Source organism: Mirounga leonina, unplaced genomic scaffold (genome assembly GCF_011800145.1).
Source record: "Mirounga leonina isolate KUSES-001 unplaced genomic scaffold, KU_Mleo_1.0 Mir_170, whole genome shotgun sequence".
Taxonomy (NCBI): domain Eukaryota; kingdom Metazoa; phylum Chordata; class Mammalia; order Carnivora; family Phocidae; genus Mirounga; species Mirounga leonina.
The window spans coordinates 27,698,342-27,711,115 of record NW_023270433.1 but is presented as its reverse complement, the minus strand read 5'-3'; the positions used below and the strand labels follow the sequence as shown (position 1 = coordinate 27,711,115).

The following is a 12,774-nucleotide window of genomic DNA, read 5'->3' as shown; positions in this document are numbered from 1 at the left end:
GCAGAAGAATGAAACTGGACCATTTCCTTACACCACACACAAAAATAGACTCCAAATGGTTGAAAGACCTCAATGTGAGACAGGAGTCCATCAAAATCCTAAAGGAGAACACAGGCAACAACCTCTTCAACCTCAGCTGTAGCAACTTCTTCCTAGAAACATCGCCAAAGGCAAGGGAAGGAAGGGCAAAAATGAACTATTGGGACTTCATCAAGATAAAAAGCTTTTGCAAAGCAAAGGAAACAGTCAACAAAACCAAAAGACAACTGACAGAATGGGAGAAGATATTTGCAAATGACATATCAGATAAAGGGCTAGTATCCAAAATATATAAAGAACTCATCAAACTCAACACCCAAAGAACAAAGAATCCAATCAAGAAATGGGCAGAAGACATGAACAGACATTTTCCCAAAGAAGACATCCAAATGGCCAACAGACACATGAAAAAGTGCTCAACATCGCTCGGCATCAGGGAAATCCAAATCAAAACCTCAATGAGATACCACCTCACACCAGTCAGAATGGCTAAAATTAACAAGTCAGGAAATGACAGATGTTGGAGGGGATGTGGAGAAAGGGGAACCCTCCTACACTGTTGGTGGGAATGCAAGCTGGTGCAGCTGCTCTGGAAAACAGTATGGAGGTTCCTCAAAAAGTTGAAAATAGAGCAATTGCACTACTGGGTATTTACCCCAAAGATACAAAGTAGGGATCCAAAAGGGTACGTGCACCCCGATGTTTATAGCAGCAATGTCCACAATAGCCAAACTGTGGAAAGAGCCAAGATGTCCATCGACAGATGAATGGATAAAGAAGAAGTGGTATATATATACAATGGAATATTATGCAACCATCAAAAGGAATGAGATCTTGCCATTTGCAACGACATGGATAGCACTGGAAGGTATTATGTTGAGCGAAATAAGTCAAACAGAGAAAGACATGTATCATATGACCTCACTGATATGAGGAATTCTTAAATCAGGAAACAAACTGAGGGTTGCTGGAGTGGGGGGTGGGGTGGGAGGGATGGGGTGACTGGGTGATAGACACTGGGGAGGGTATGTGCTCTGGTAAGTGCTGTGAATTGTGCAAGACTGTTGAATCTCAGATCTGTACCTCTGAAACAAATAATGCAATCTATGTTAAGAAAAAAAAAAGAAGAAGAAGAAGAAGGTAGCAGGAGGGGAAGAATGAAGTGGGGGAAATTGGAGGGGTAGACGAACCATGAGAGACGATGGACTCTGAAAAACAAACTGAGGGTTCTAGAGGGGAGGGGGGGTGGGAGGATGGGTTAGCCTGGTGGTGGGTATAGAGGAGGGCACATTCGGCATGGAGCACTGGGTGTTATGCACAAACAATGAATCATGGAACATTACATCTAAAACTAATGATGCAATGTATGGGGATAATATAAGAATAAAAAAATTTATAAATAAATAAATAAATACATTAGATAATTAAAAAAAAGCAAACAATTCATTCTGTAAGTAATATCATGTTGCTTGGAATAGTAATAAAAATCTAAAAAGTTTAAAAAAAAAAAAAAGAAAAAGAAATAGACTGTGGAATTGGAAGCTCCAAAACAGAGAGAGAAGGTAAAAGAATCAAGATTTAAAGATGTTAATTACCACTTTGTAAAACTGATTAGCTACATAAAGCCACAATTCTGAGGTTGGGGGAGGGACTCTGAAGTAAAAGAGAATATCTTAAAAGCAGCCAGAGTGACAAGAGAACCCAGAACTCATTGGATGAACATTTTCAGAATTAGGAGGAAAACTTAGCAGCATGTTCTTTTATTTTTTTAAAGATTTTATTTATTCTTTTGACAGAGAGAGGGAGAGTGGCAGGCAGCGGAGAGGGAGAAGCAGGCTCCCCACTGAGTGGTGAGCCCGACGACGCGGGGCTCAGTCCCAGGTCCCTGGGATCATGACCTCAGCCGAAGGCAGACACTTAACCAACTGAGCCACCCAGGCACCCCAGTAGCATGTCCTCTTAAAACATAAGCAAAATAAAATATTTTTAGACAAAGAGAAATAGATTATCTGTCAACCAGATTTGCACTAAAAAGAAGATAACGGACATTCTAAAGTCAGAAGAACAGTGATCCACAGATGCAAGTTTGGAGATGCAAGAAAGAACATAAAGCAACAATAAATGTAAATATGTGGGTAAGATAAATAAATATTTAATATTTAAAAGTTATACAAATTTTGTATAATATATATGTTTATAACTAAAATGTATGACAATATATGGCAAAATATAGCAATAGCATGAAGTCAGGAGAGAGATAAATAGTGTTAAAACGTTCTGAGGGTCTTGTTCAGGTAAAGGAGACATGTTAATATAAAACTTCAATGAATCAGAGATATGTGTTGTAATCTATAGAGTAACCTTAAAAATAATTTAAAAGCATATAAACTGAAGCTAAGGGCAAATATTGACATTAAATTAAGAAATATATATTTAACACATATATCAAACGAGATCACAATGGAAATTGAAAAATATTTGTGACTACATAATGAGAATATTGCAAAGAAATTATGTGGGATGTAGTTAAATTTATGCTTAATGGAGAATGGATAGCCTGAAAACAAATTTTCTAAGTATCAATAGAAGACATAAAAAGAACAGCACATTAAGGTGTAAGAATGAAAATTACAAAGATAAGAGCAGAAATTATTGAAAGAAAAAAATTAACGAGGAGGATGGAGGGAGCCATTTTACACTTTCATACCTCTAACCACGAAAGTAGTAGAAGGTTTCCCTGTAGGTGGCAGCAGTCTCAAATCTGGGGACAATAAAAATGATGGAGCATGCACAGTACTGATGCTGCTAAATGGGACTGGCCATAGGCTCTTTTGAGTTTAAGATTTTAGAGGTCCGTTAGAGGTCTGATGAGGAAAAGGAAAAGAACAGGTAACCAACCCAGAAGCAACAATTTTTTAAAAAAGAAACAGAAAAGAAAACATACAGCACAACTAATAACCAGTGAAGGTAACATGAATCTTAGCTATAGATGTATTTTTATTTTTATTTATTTTTTTTTTAAGTAGGCTCCATGCCCAGCATGGAGCCCAGCTCGGGGCTTGAACTCACAACCCTGATATCAAGACCTGAACTGAGATCCAGAGTCAGATACTTAACCAACTGAGTCACCCAGGTGTCCCTATAGATGTATTTTTTTAATTAACATAATTTCCATTAATTCTTATTAAGAATGTTTGCAAGGATTTAAAGAGAACATCAGCTGTTCTGTATGTATTTTTCCAGATGTACTGGGTAGGAAAGGGATACTTCTAAATGACCTGGTATCCTTACCTTAGACAATATAGGGATTTCCTCCAATGTAAGCAACCGAGAGAACATAGTCAGGCTTCAGACTAAAAATATTTGATGGCCCCAGTTGGATGTTGTTCAAGGTTAAGCTATATTCTTCCTCCTGCTCATTTTGGTAGCAACAAACCCTAGATTGTATTCAGATTAGTAATTAAAACATGAATGCAATAATGGAGAAAAAAAAAGAAAAGATTGTTTACCTAGACCTGGACATGGGAAGAAAATAATTTCAGTAGAGTCCAAATGGATTACAAGCACACTGTTTTCTATCATAAATATACTAAAAATGTTAGCTGTCTTCTAGAATTGTTCTTTGTCGATTTAAAAATATAGCCACTTAAGAGAACAATTAATAAATGTAAGATAAAGGAAGATAAAATTATGCCTTTATCTCATCGTGCCCTGTAGCCTTAAGGCTAATCAGAATCCCTTGAGAGGAAGAATTTAAGGGAAAGTGAGGGAAGGTGAAGCCTAAATTTTGCAAGAAAAAGAAACAATAGAAAATCTTAAGTTTTCTAATAAATTATAGAGGATGTACTGTTTTATTATGTTCAGACTTACAAATTAAAATCTCAGATCATATTTCTCATTTTCACCTTTTCTGATTTCCATGAGGAATATCTGGCATTTCATTTCATTTTGTCTCATTAATAGTAATGAGTCAATGTGAAAGAATTGGATTTTGAATTGTCCATTACTATTAATGGTAACATTGAGGGCAGGCATTGTCTATGTCTAATGATGTCTGCCTATTTACTTTTGGAAAGCATGACTTCTAGGGTTTATATAAGAAGAAGACTTCCTTCAGAGATAATTTTGTCAGGTTAATGTTAAAATTCCTTCCACAATAAACTGTTAGATTTCTCCTCAGTCCCCCAAATCAGAATTAATCACTGTGTGCCCAGTAGCATTTCATCATACTTCTTTCAAGGCACTTTTGGTCTAACTTTATTATAGTTTCTCATAAACATGAATACCTCACCCATTAGATTATAAACTACTTATCACTTCTCGGCCTTTTGGCTAAGATCAAGTGTAGATTATAAACTACTTAAAGGTAAGAATGAATCTTATTTTTCTTTTTCTACTGCATGCAGTAAGGACATGAAATAAATATTTTTGAATGAATAGAAAATCAGCTTAATAAGAAATATGCAGTATTTTGCAAGTCCCTATGGGGGGAAATGCAGTAATAGGTAGAGTTTTTCTTACCATCCTAACATATGCACATATATGAGCATAAAGGATCCAGTACACAAGGATTTGGGAGGAGATATTGACCCCTCAGAGACATGTAAAGAAGTTAGTGCACAATTGGAATATTAATTATCCAGCTTATGAATCTTGTTTTCCCTAAGCAGATATGAACCAAACCACCCAGGGAAGATAACAGAAACATATAAACATAATGACGTTGAGGAACAAAAGTATATGAGACAAAGTCATGGGTCGCTGCTTTAGACTGAGAGCTATGCAGTCTTTTTTAACTGGAAATCAGCAAATCAGTACCTAGGCAAGAAAATTTTGGAGTCATGGGATAGAGATCTGCTAGAGGGTCTAGCACCCATGAATGAATCAATCACCAAGATTTGAACCAATATGATCATAATTCAATAGAAGAGAGAATAAATCTAACTTTCCCAGGAAAATGGGGCTAGGAGATGGAAAGGGAGCAAAACACTATGATGCAGAGGGATGAAAATATAACCCCCACTGCCGCCTAGAAAGTCTCTATCATAAGGGACCTTCAAAAAAAACCCCATTTATTGCCCCCAATATACAGTATGGTGATTAGAGATAATGTGATTAGGAAAAATCCCAAAACCTGAGCTGAGAGTTCTAGTCTTTTTCTGTGGGTTTTTATAGACAGAAAATCAAAGAGCATTTGCTATCAAGATCACATGGAGTCCTTGTCTGTTGCACATGTAGGTATGGTGTGGCTGGACTGCAAACTTGTGTTGATTTTATTCAATACTTTTCAGAAGAACAAATTAACAACAATATCCTCACTAATTAGCCCAATTAAGGAATGATCCTTCGAGTTTGAGGATGGAACCCCTCTCAGTTGGAAAACTGTTTTTCACATATTAGCTACATGACTCTTGCCATGCTTTTATTGCCAGAAAGCACTTGCACTTGTAGTTGATGACAAGATCTTCCCCATTTCATCCTCCAAGAACACGGAAGGTGTCCCATAAGAATAAGATAAAAATCAAACCAATCAATCAGAATACAACTACACAAAGTATAGTATGCCTCAAAATAGAATGGCACTAAAACCAATTAAACTTGGTAGCAGATCTAAAGATTTATGATGGAGGGTGGACAGTGCATTGAAAGGCATCAATAAGGAAGATTTATAGAGACAAACTTTGACATTCTTTCCCATTTCCATTCTTTCCCAAATTGCTGTGCTAATATCCTGAGCAACTTTCAAATCTATTATAATTATGAGATGTAAACTTTGGATATCAAGTCTGATGTCATTAAACTGAACATCTCAAATAGGTGGCCTGATTCGACCTAAAAAACATATTGTCTTTGGCTCATTCAGTTTTAAAAACTGAACTTAGAAAAAAAAAAAAAAAAACTGAACTTAGGTTTACAAAATAGAATTTTCCCCCTGAAATCTAAGTTTTGGGCTTCTCTTGAAAAATCAGATCTGATAACATTGGGACAGAATTTCTGCCTCATTGTGGTACTGTACTCAGGAGTATCTGCAGAGTGGCTGAATCCTTGTGATGGGGTGTACCTTCCAGTTTGTAAGCACCCAGTATTCAGTCACAAAGACACCTTCCTTATCTACTTAGCTGCTAAACATTGAATTTCAAATCCCTTAAACCAGTCTGAAATCCTAGTGGCTTTTCTATAGTTCCTGTGAACAAGGACAAATTACTAACAATATTTCCATGTAAGTGTTTATTTTAATTCAGGTGCATAATGGACAATCATTGTCAGTAATCTTTTTGTGGACCAGTAAATGATTTATGAGAAAGCCAACTGACATAATTGTGTGTCCAAACACAGGGCCTCCTAAATTCAAAGTTTAGTCCTTCTGATAAGGATGTTGAAAGTGTAAAATTGTTGATACACAATAATCCTAAGTAATTACTCTTCTAATAATAAATAATTACTTTGTATAGTGTGGTCTTTCGTTGTAATAGGTGTTTTAACAAGCAAGAATGTGATAGGTAAAGAAAATAAATATTTTTTATACTCTTTATAATCATAATAGATTTTCCATAGACAGTTATATTAACAGCTAATTTTGATTAAAGAGATTGTGAAAGCATTCAAAGAAATGTATTATTCTACTAATGTGTATGGAGAGACCAGGACAGATATATTTTCTTCTGGGTGGGGAGTAGAGATGGGGAGGGATATGAGGTATTTGAGAGATAATTCATAGTGGAGATTTGTCTTGTTAGGAAATAAAGATTTCAACTTATTGGGAAAATACATGAAATAGTGACGGGGATGCTATTATAATGTTCTGAATAGAGATACCAAATCATCAGGGTCACTGTGTTTCTCTTCTGTTCATATATTCTTATAATAGTTCTACTCCTGAGGTATGTAGTGTACCCAGTGCTTCTGATCCTTGGTCCTCATAATATCCATTATTTAAAAGAGAGGTACTTTTCTAGACCCTGCCACTTTGATTTATTCACTGGGCAGAAGTGAGAGTGTGGATTGAGTTTTATGGTAACTGTATTCAGTTATCAACCAGCCTACTTACAGTGGCAAGGCAAGTTGAAACATACCATTCTGCCATTAGGTACATATAAACTCCGTCCTCTCAAATCTCCCCCTACTTCCATTTCCTAGAGAGTTAGGGAATGGCATTACGCTTCCTATTTTGACATTCCATGATTAGTAACATCCTGGTAATTATATTTTCTCAGAGTTCTCAGAATTAATAAAATGTTCCAAATCTCTGTGTCCTCCCAAATTCAAGCATCTGCATGTCACAATAATAAATAAAATAAATCTTATATGCCAGAAAAGTAGATCCATACTCTTGTGGAGTATTAGGGAAGGTGATCCAAGGTAACGTAGAAAAGCAATTAATTGACAAGGAGGAAGAAACTGTGTTATCCCTGAGAATCTTCACTCTGAAGGTAGACCTCAGAGGACTGAAGCATTGCTCAAGTGGTAAGGTCTAGGTTCTCATGTAAATTATGTTCAGTAGTTCCAAAGATATGTACTTACTTGTATCTGGGGCCTTTATTTCCCAAATGATCAAATTAAACATGAGGTTGTAACTCACATACCACAATATTGTCTTTTAACCAGAGCTACTAGAAATATAATAGAACAAAAATGTAAGAATATAAGCATATGAGCATTTCTAAAAGAAACTCTTGTATATCACAATACAAAACATTCATTCAATTTATACGTGAAATATTTCTGGTAAAATCATTATTAAATACAATTCCTTTGGGGGAGTATTTTCATTTAGATCCCCCAGAAAGGTTAATTACTTTAGCTTTTTAAGTTTCTATTGCTAATGGTACTACGTAGCATTTACTTATGATCAATCTTAAGGCATACTCCACAATTGATATGTTCTATTATTTGAAAACTCATCCATATCTTTTGAAACTGAGTAAGCCAATCATGCAGGCTATTCCACACAACAGTCTTCCATGGAAATTTCATCTTGCTCAAGAGAGCAGCCGTTTTGTATACCACATTACCTGCTTCCTTGTCATACATGATCCCACCAAGGGGAAGGCGTCTGGATCAGGAGTCACTAATCTATAGTTTGACAAAATTCAAGTATAAGTGGGGTGAGATGTCTGAGAGTGAGACTGTTTCCAAAACACAGGAAACTACTAAAATTATCCAATCAGATTCTCTCTTTCCGGAATGTGAAATAGAAATAGAAATAGAGGGGCGCCTGGGTGACTCAGTCGTTAAGCGTCTGCCTTTGGCTCAGGTCGTGATCCCAGGGTCCTGGGATCAAGCTCCTAGCAGGGAGCCTGCTTCTCCCTCTCCTGCTTCCCCTGCTTGTGTTCTCTCTCTCGCTGTGTCTCTCTCTGTCAAATAAATAAATAAAATCTTTAAAAAAAGAAATAGAAATAGAACCAGAGAATTATTAGCTGGAGAAAAGTTGAGAAAGATGCAGGGAAGCAATGCAGAGGACCATGAAGGCCCATAAGTATAGAGTAGTTTTGACTAACCTCCTTATACTTATTTCTTCATCTGTAAAATATGGATATGATAACAGTATGTCTACTTTATGGATCTCTTTTGATAACTGATGTAATACTTGTAAAGCTCTTAGCAGAGTCTGGCATATTGTAAGTGCTCGTAAAAGTTAAATGCTGCTCACATCACATTATAATATAATAATTGTCTTAACTCTGTCTACACTACTAGGCTCTGAGCTTTCTGAGAGCAGGGACTGTCTTACTCTTCTCTGTATCCTCAGTTATTAGCACAGCACCTAAACACAGTGCTTAGCGCATTGCAGGTCCTTCACTATATGTCCATTAGATGAGTGAAATAAAGTTTTTCTGCCTCTACACATCTTCCTCACTTTTTTCTTCATACCCACCTATCTACCTCATCATATTCGAGGACCCTAGGAAATCAGTGTATTCAAGTAGCAAACTGAGAATTAGTTCACTTTTATTATTGTTTTGTTTTGCTTTTTTAAGTCTTTCATTCACTTTATTTTTCTTATGTAAAACTATGTGGTGGCCACAGTTGGACCCTCTGCACGGAGACTCTGGTGTGGGTCTTTACAAGATGGTCAGTGAATTCCTGACCTGATAGAAAGACTTGGTGGACACAGTCTCTTTCCAGAGGTCAGGGGTGAGATAGCTGGAGGTCTTGGAAATGGCATCAAAAGTGGCCTTGGTGGGGCACGTGGGTGGCTCAGTCGGTTAAGCATCTGACTCTTGACTTCAACTCAATTCATGATCTCAGGATGGTGGGATCAGGCCCACATCGGGCTCCATGTGGAGCCTGCTTAAGATTCTCTCTGTCTCCCTCTCTCTCTGTCCCTTTCCCCGTAAAAAAAAAAAAAAAAAAAGTGGCCTTGGCTAAGTTACCCAGGGTGGCAGTGTAGCCCCTGGCCAAGGTGCAGCAGTCATCAGTACCAGCCATCATCAGGAGCTTCTTGGGCACAGGGACTAAGATGATGCCAGTGCCTCTGGGGGCAGGAATGAGGCATGTCAGTACAGAGCCACAGTGCCTGGTCACCTTACATGGGACGGTGTGGGCTTGCAAATCTCATTCCCCCAGTAGCCTTGCAGAAGGAAGATAATGGAAAGCTTGGCCGGGATGGCGGCCCCACAGATGGCAGTGTCTACCTTCTTGGGGTACTTAACACCCAGACCAAGGTGTCCCTTGTAATCTCCAATGGCAACAAATGCCTTAAACCTAGTCTGCTACCCAGCACGGGTCTGCTTTTGCACAGGCACAATCTTCAAAACCTCATCCTTGAGGGATGCCTCCAGGAAAAAGTCAATGATCTCAGATTCCTTGATGAGCAGGAAGAAGAGATAGGTCTCCTCCAGGGACTTGATCTTCATGTCTTTGACCAGGTGGCCCAGCTTGGTGATGGGGATTCATTCCTTGCCCTTGGTGCTCCACGAGTTCTGTGGCCTCAGCCCTGGACTGACCATGGCCGCAACCCTGGCCTGAGATGCCAATGCCAAAGCCACCAGGGCAGCCACTATGGCCTCCCATTTAAGGGCCCCAGGACCCTCCAGGCCTCCCAGCCCTTCTGCAGCACTGGTAGCATCTGCCATTTGGTGTTTTCTCAAAGATGCTAGTTTGCTTTTAGAAGGTATAAGAATCAACTTGACTTTGCCTTATTTTCTATGCTAAAAATTACATATACTTCAAGTAGCCACAATCTCTTTTCACAATTAATAGAGTTGAGTCAGAGACTCAAGGTATGGAGGACAAGGTGGGGGTGTAGGCAAGGCTTAGTGTTAATGAGATAAGAAAATAACTACCTATCAGTTAGAATCCCAGTAAAGATTTAACAAAACACAAAATTTCAGAATATTAGGGTTAGAAAGACCTTTAGAATTTATCTAGTTCAAATTAACTTTGGCATTATAGATGAGGAAACTGAGATCCAGATAGGAGAATATATTTATAAGACACAAGAGAGCTTGGGACTTAATTATGTGACTCCTTATGGCACTAATGGTCCTTGCTGAACTGTACCACACTGCATAGCAATATATTTTGCATGTCCATAATTTAACTATATACCATATTAGTTATGGTATATAGTATAATAGTAGGACAAAGTGTAAACTCACAGCCTTAGATTTAACCTTATTAGAGGTAAGCAGCTGTCTAGCATATCTTTTGGGAGAAAATAATCCCAGCAGTAATGATGCTGTCTTCATCATTGTCTATAAATATACTAAATTATTTATTAACATATGTCACAGATGTCAACCAGAATGGAAAACTAATAGCTTATAGTGGTTTAATTTATTTGATTTACACATATTGTCAGAGACAACCTTTATGGAGGAACATATAATAATTAAGCACTTGTCAGAATGGCTAAATGTCACTATAAAATAAACTAGCAATCCAAATCTCTTGGGGCACTTTTGATATGTTACCAGTTCTCCTGGGAAAGGAGGTTTTGAAAGCACAAATTTGCAAAATGTAGCCAATGTGGCCTTGATAGAATCAATAGATTTCACTTATGGAGCTAAGATTAATGGGCTAGGCAAAAATCCAAGCTAGTTATAGGAAATAACAAGTAAACAGAATTTTAGGAACAATCTGAATAAGAATAGATTATTTTAATGAAGGGTCAAATTCCTAGTTAAAGAGATGGCCTAAAAATCCCTTCCTTTCTCTCCTCTCTCCTCTGATTTTCTTCTTCTCCCTCCTATTTCTGTTTTCTTTTTCTTTCTTTGTCTCTGTTTTTTATAAGAACTCCCAGAATTATCTAATAATTTGGTGCTTTATGCACTCTCTGCTGTCTCTTCCTTTTATACATCATACAACCAACCCTGCTAGAGGATCATTAATTTTATAGAAGAAAAATGTTTATTTGTAACATTTTTTATCATTTTAACATTTATATCATATTTTAGCCCACTCGAGAGCTTTGCTCAAGGAGGCTCATTGGTTAATTTTCTTTAGTTCTAGGGCTATTCATGAATTTTCAGAGATACTGATTCTTAGATGGAATAGTCTCAGAGATAAAAAGTCTAGAGCATTCCTGTGATTGATGTCTGTCTTTATTAAGATATAACAATGATGTAATGCTGCTATGATTCATACTATGATTAATTGGTTTTTTGTTTAAATGCATGAGGGTTCAATATTTTACATTTTATTCTCTTCTCTTTACTTTTTATTATATAACTATGTACAAATAAATTAGCAGATGAGTTAAGAGGGATTCTGCTTCTAGCCATGAAGGAGTACCTGGCAGTTATTACTCTCTTTCCACAAACAACTATGAAATTGGACAAAATATGTGAGGCAATGGTTTTTAAACATGGGACAATAGATATGGTAGGATAGTAGTCTTTGAGAGAAGGGAAACATACGAAGTAAATCCCAGGTTTATCTTCTTTTTCTGTATGAAGTAACTTTCCAAATTATGATTCAAACAGTCAAACCCAAGTGAAACCCTGTATCTCATTGAAGATGAAAAGATTAAAATAGCTGAAATTTGGGGGCTCAGTCGGTTAGACGTCCAATTCTTGATTTCAACTCAGGTCATGATCTCAGGGTCGTGGGATTGAGTCCTGCATCGGGCTTCACTCTCAGTGTGGGACCAGCTTGAAATTCTCTCTCTCCCTCTCCCTTTGCCCCTCCCAGCTCATACTCTCTCTAAATAAATTAATAAATAAAATCTTTTTTAAAATACCTGAAATTTGTAGAGCATGAAGCCATAGAAGAGAGACCAACATGGTGGTGGCAAGGAGGACAGAAGTCTCAATGGGTGGCTTCTGAATATCCTTGGTCAATGGCTGGGCTGCCTATATGCATCATTGGGCTTCATGAGACCCCAGAGAATTCCTTGTGGGTTCACAATTGTGGGACAGTGGGATAAATGGGGATATTAGAGGTTGTGGGTTCTGAGACACATTGAAGTTACAATCAGTCATAGTGAAATAACCTCATTGAGAACCTCAGGCTTTCAGCTGAGACTGAAGAAAGACCATACTTTAAAAATAAGTCCTTAATTTTAGTAAAAAATGTGTTAGAAAAATGTTCTTAAGACTAAGGATACAACTGAAACAGACCAGCCATAAGGAGGGATAAATCCAAGTATACCAGATCAAGAGGATCCATTAATAATTTATTTCCCTGTCAGAAAATCTAATACCTATTTAAATAAGCCAACATAATCTAAACTCACAGCAACATATTATTTCTAATACCCTGTATATGATATAAAATTAGTAGACATACAAA

The 12,774-nt window shown here is 37.3% G+C and overlaps 2 pseudogenes; one reads left to right on the top strand and one right to left on the bottom strand.

Moving 5' to 3' along the window:
• The first annotated feature begins 4,351 nt into the window (after positions 1–4,351).
• Positions 4,352–4,486, top strand: LOC118018261 (annotated as a pseudogene).
• A 4,553-nt stretch (positions 4,487–9,039) lies between these two features.
• On the bottom strand, positions 9,040–10,115 carry LOC118018144 (annotated as a pseudogene).
• Between the last annotated feature and the right edge of the window lie 2,659 nt (positions 10,116–12,774).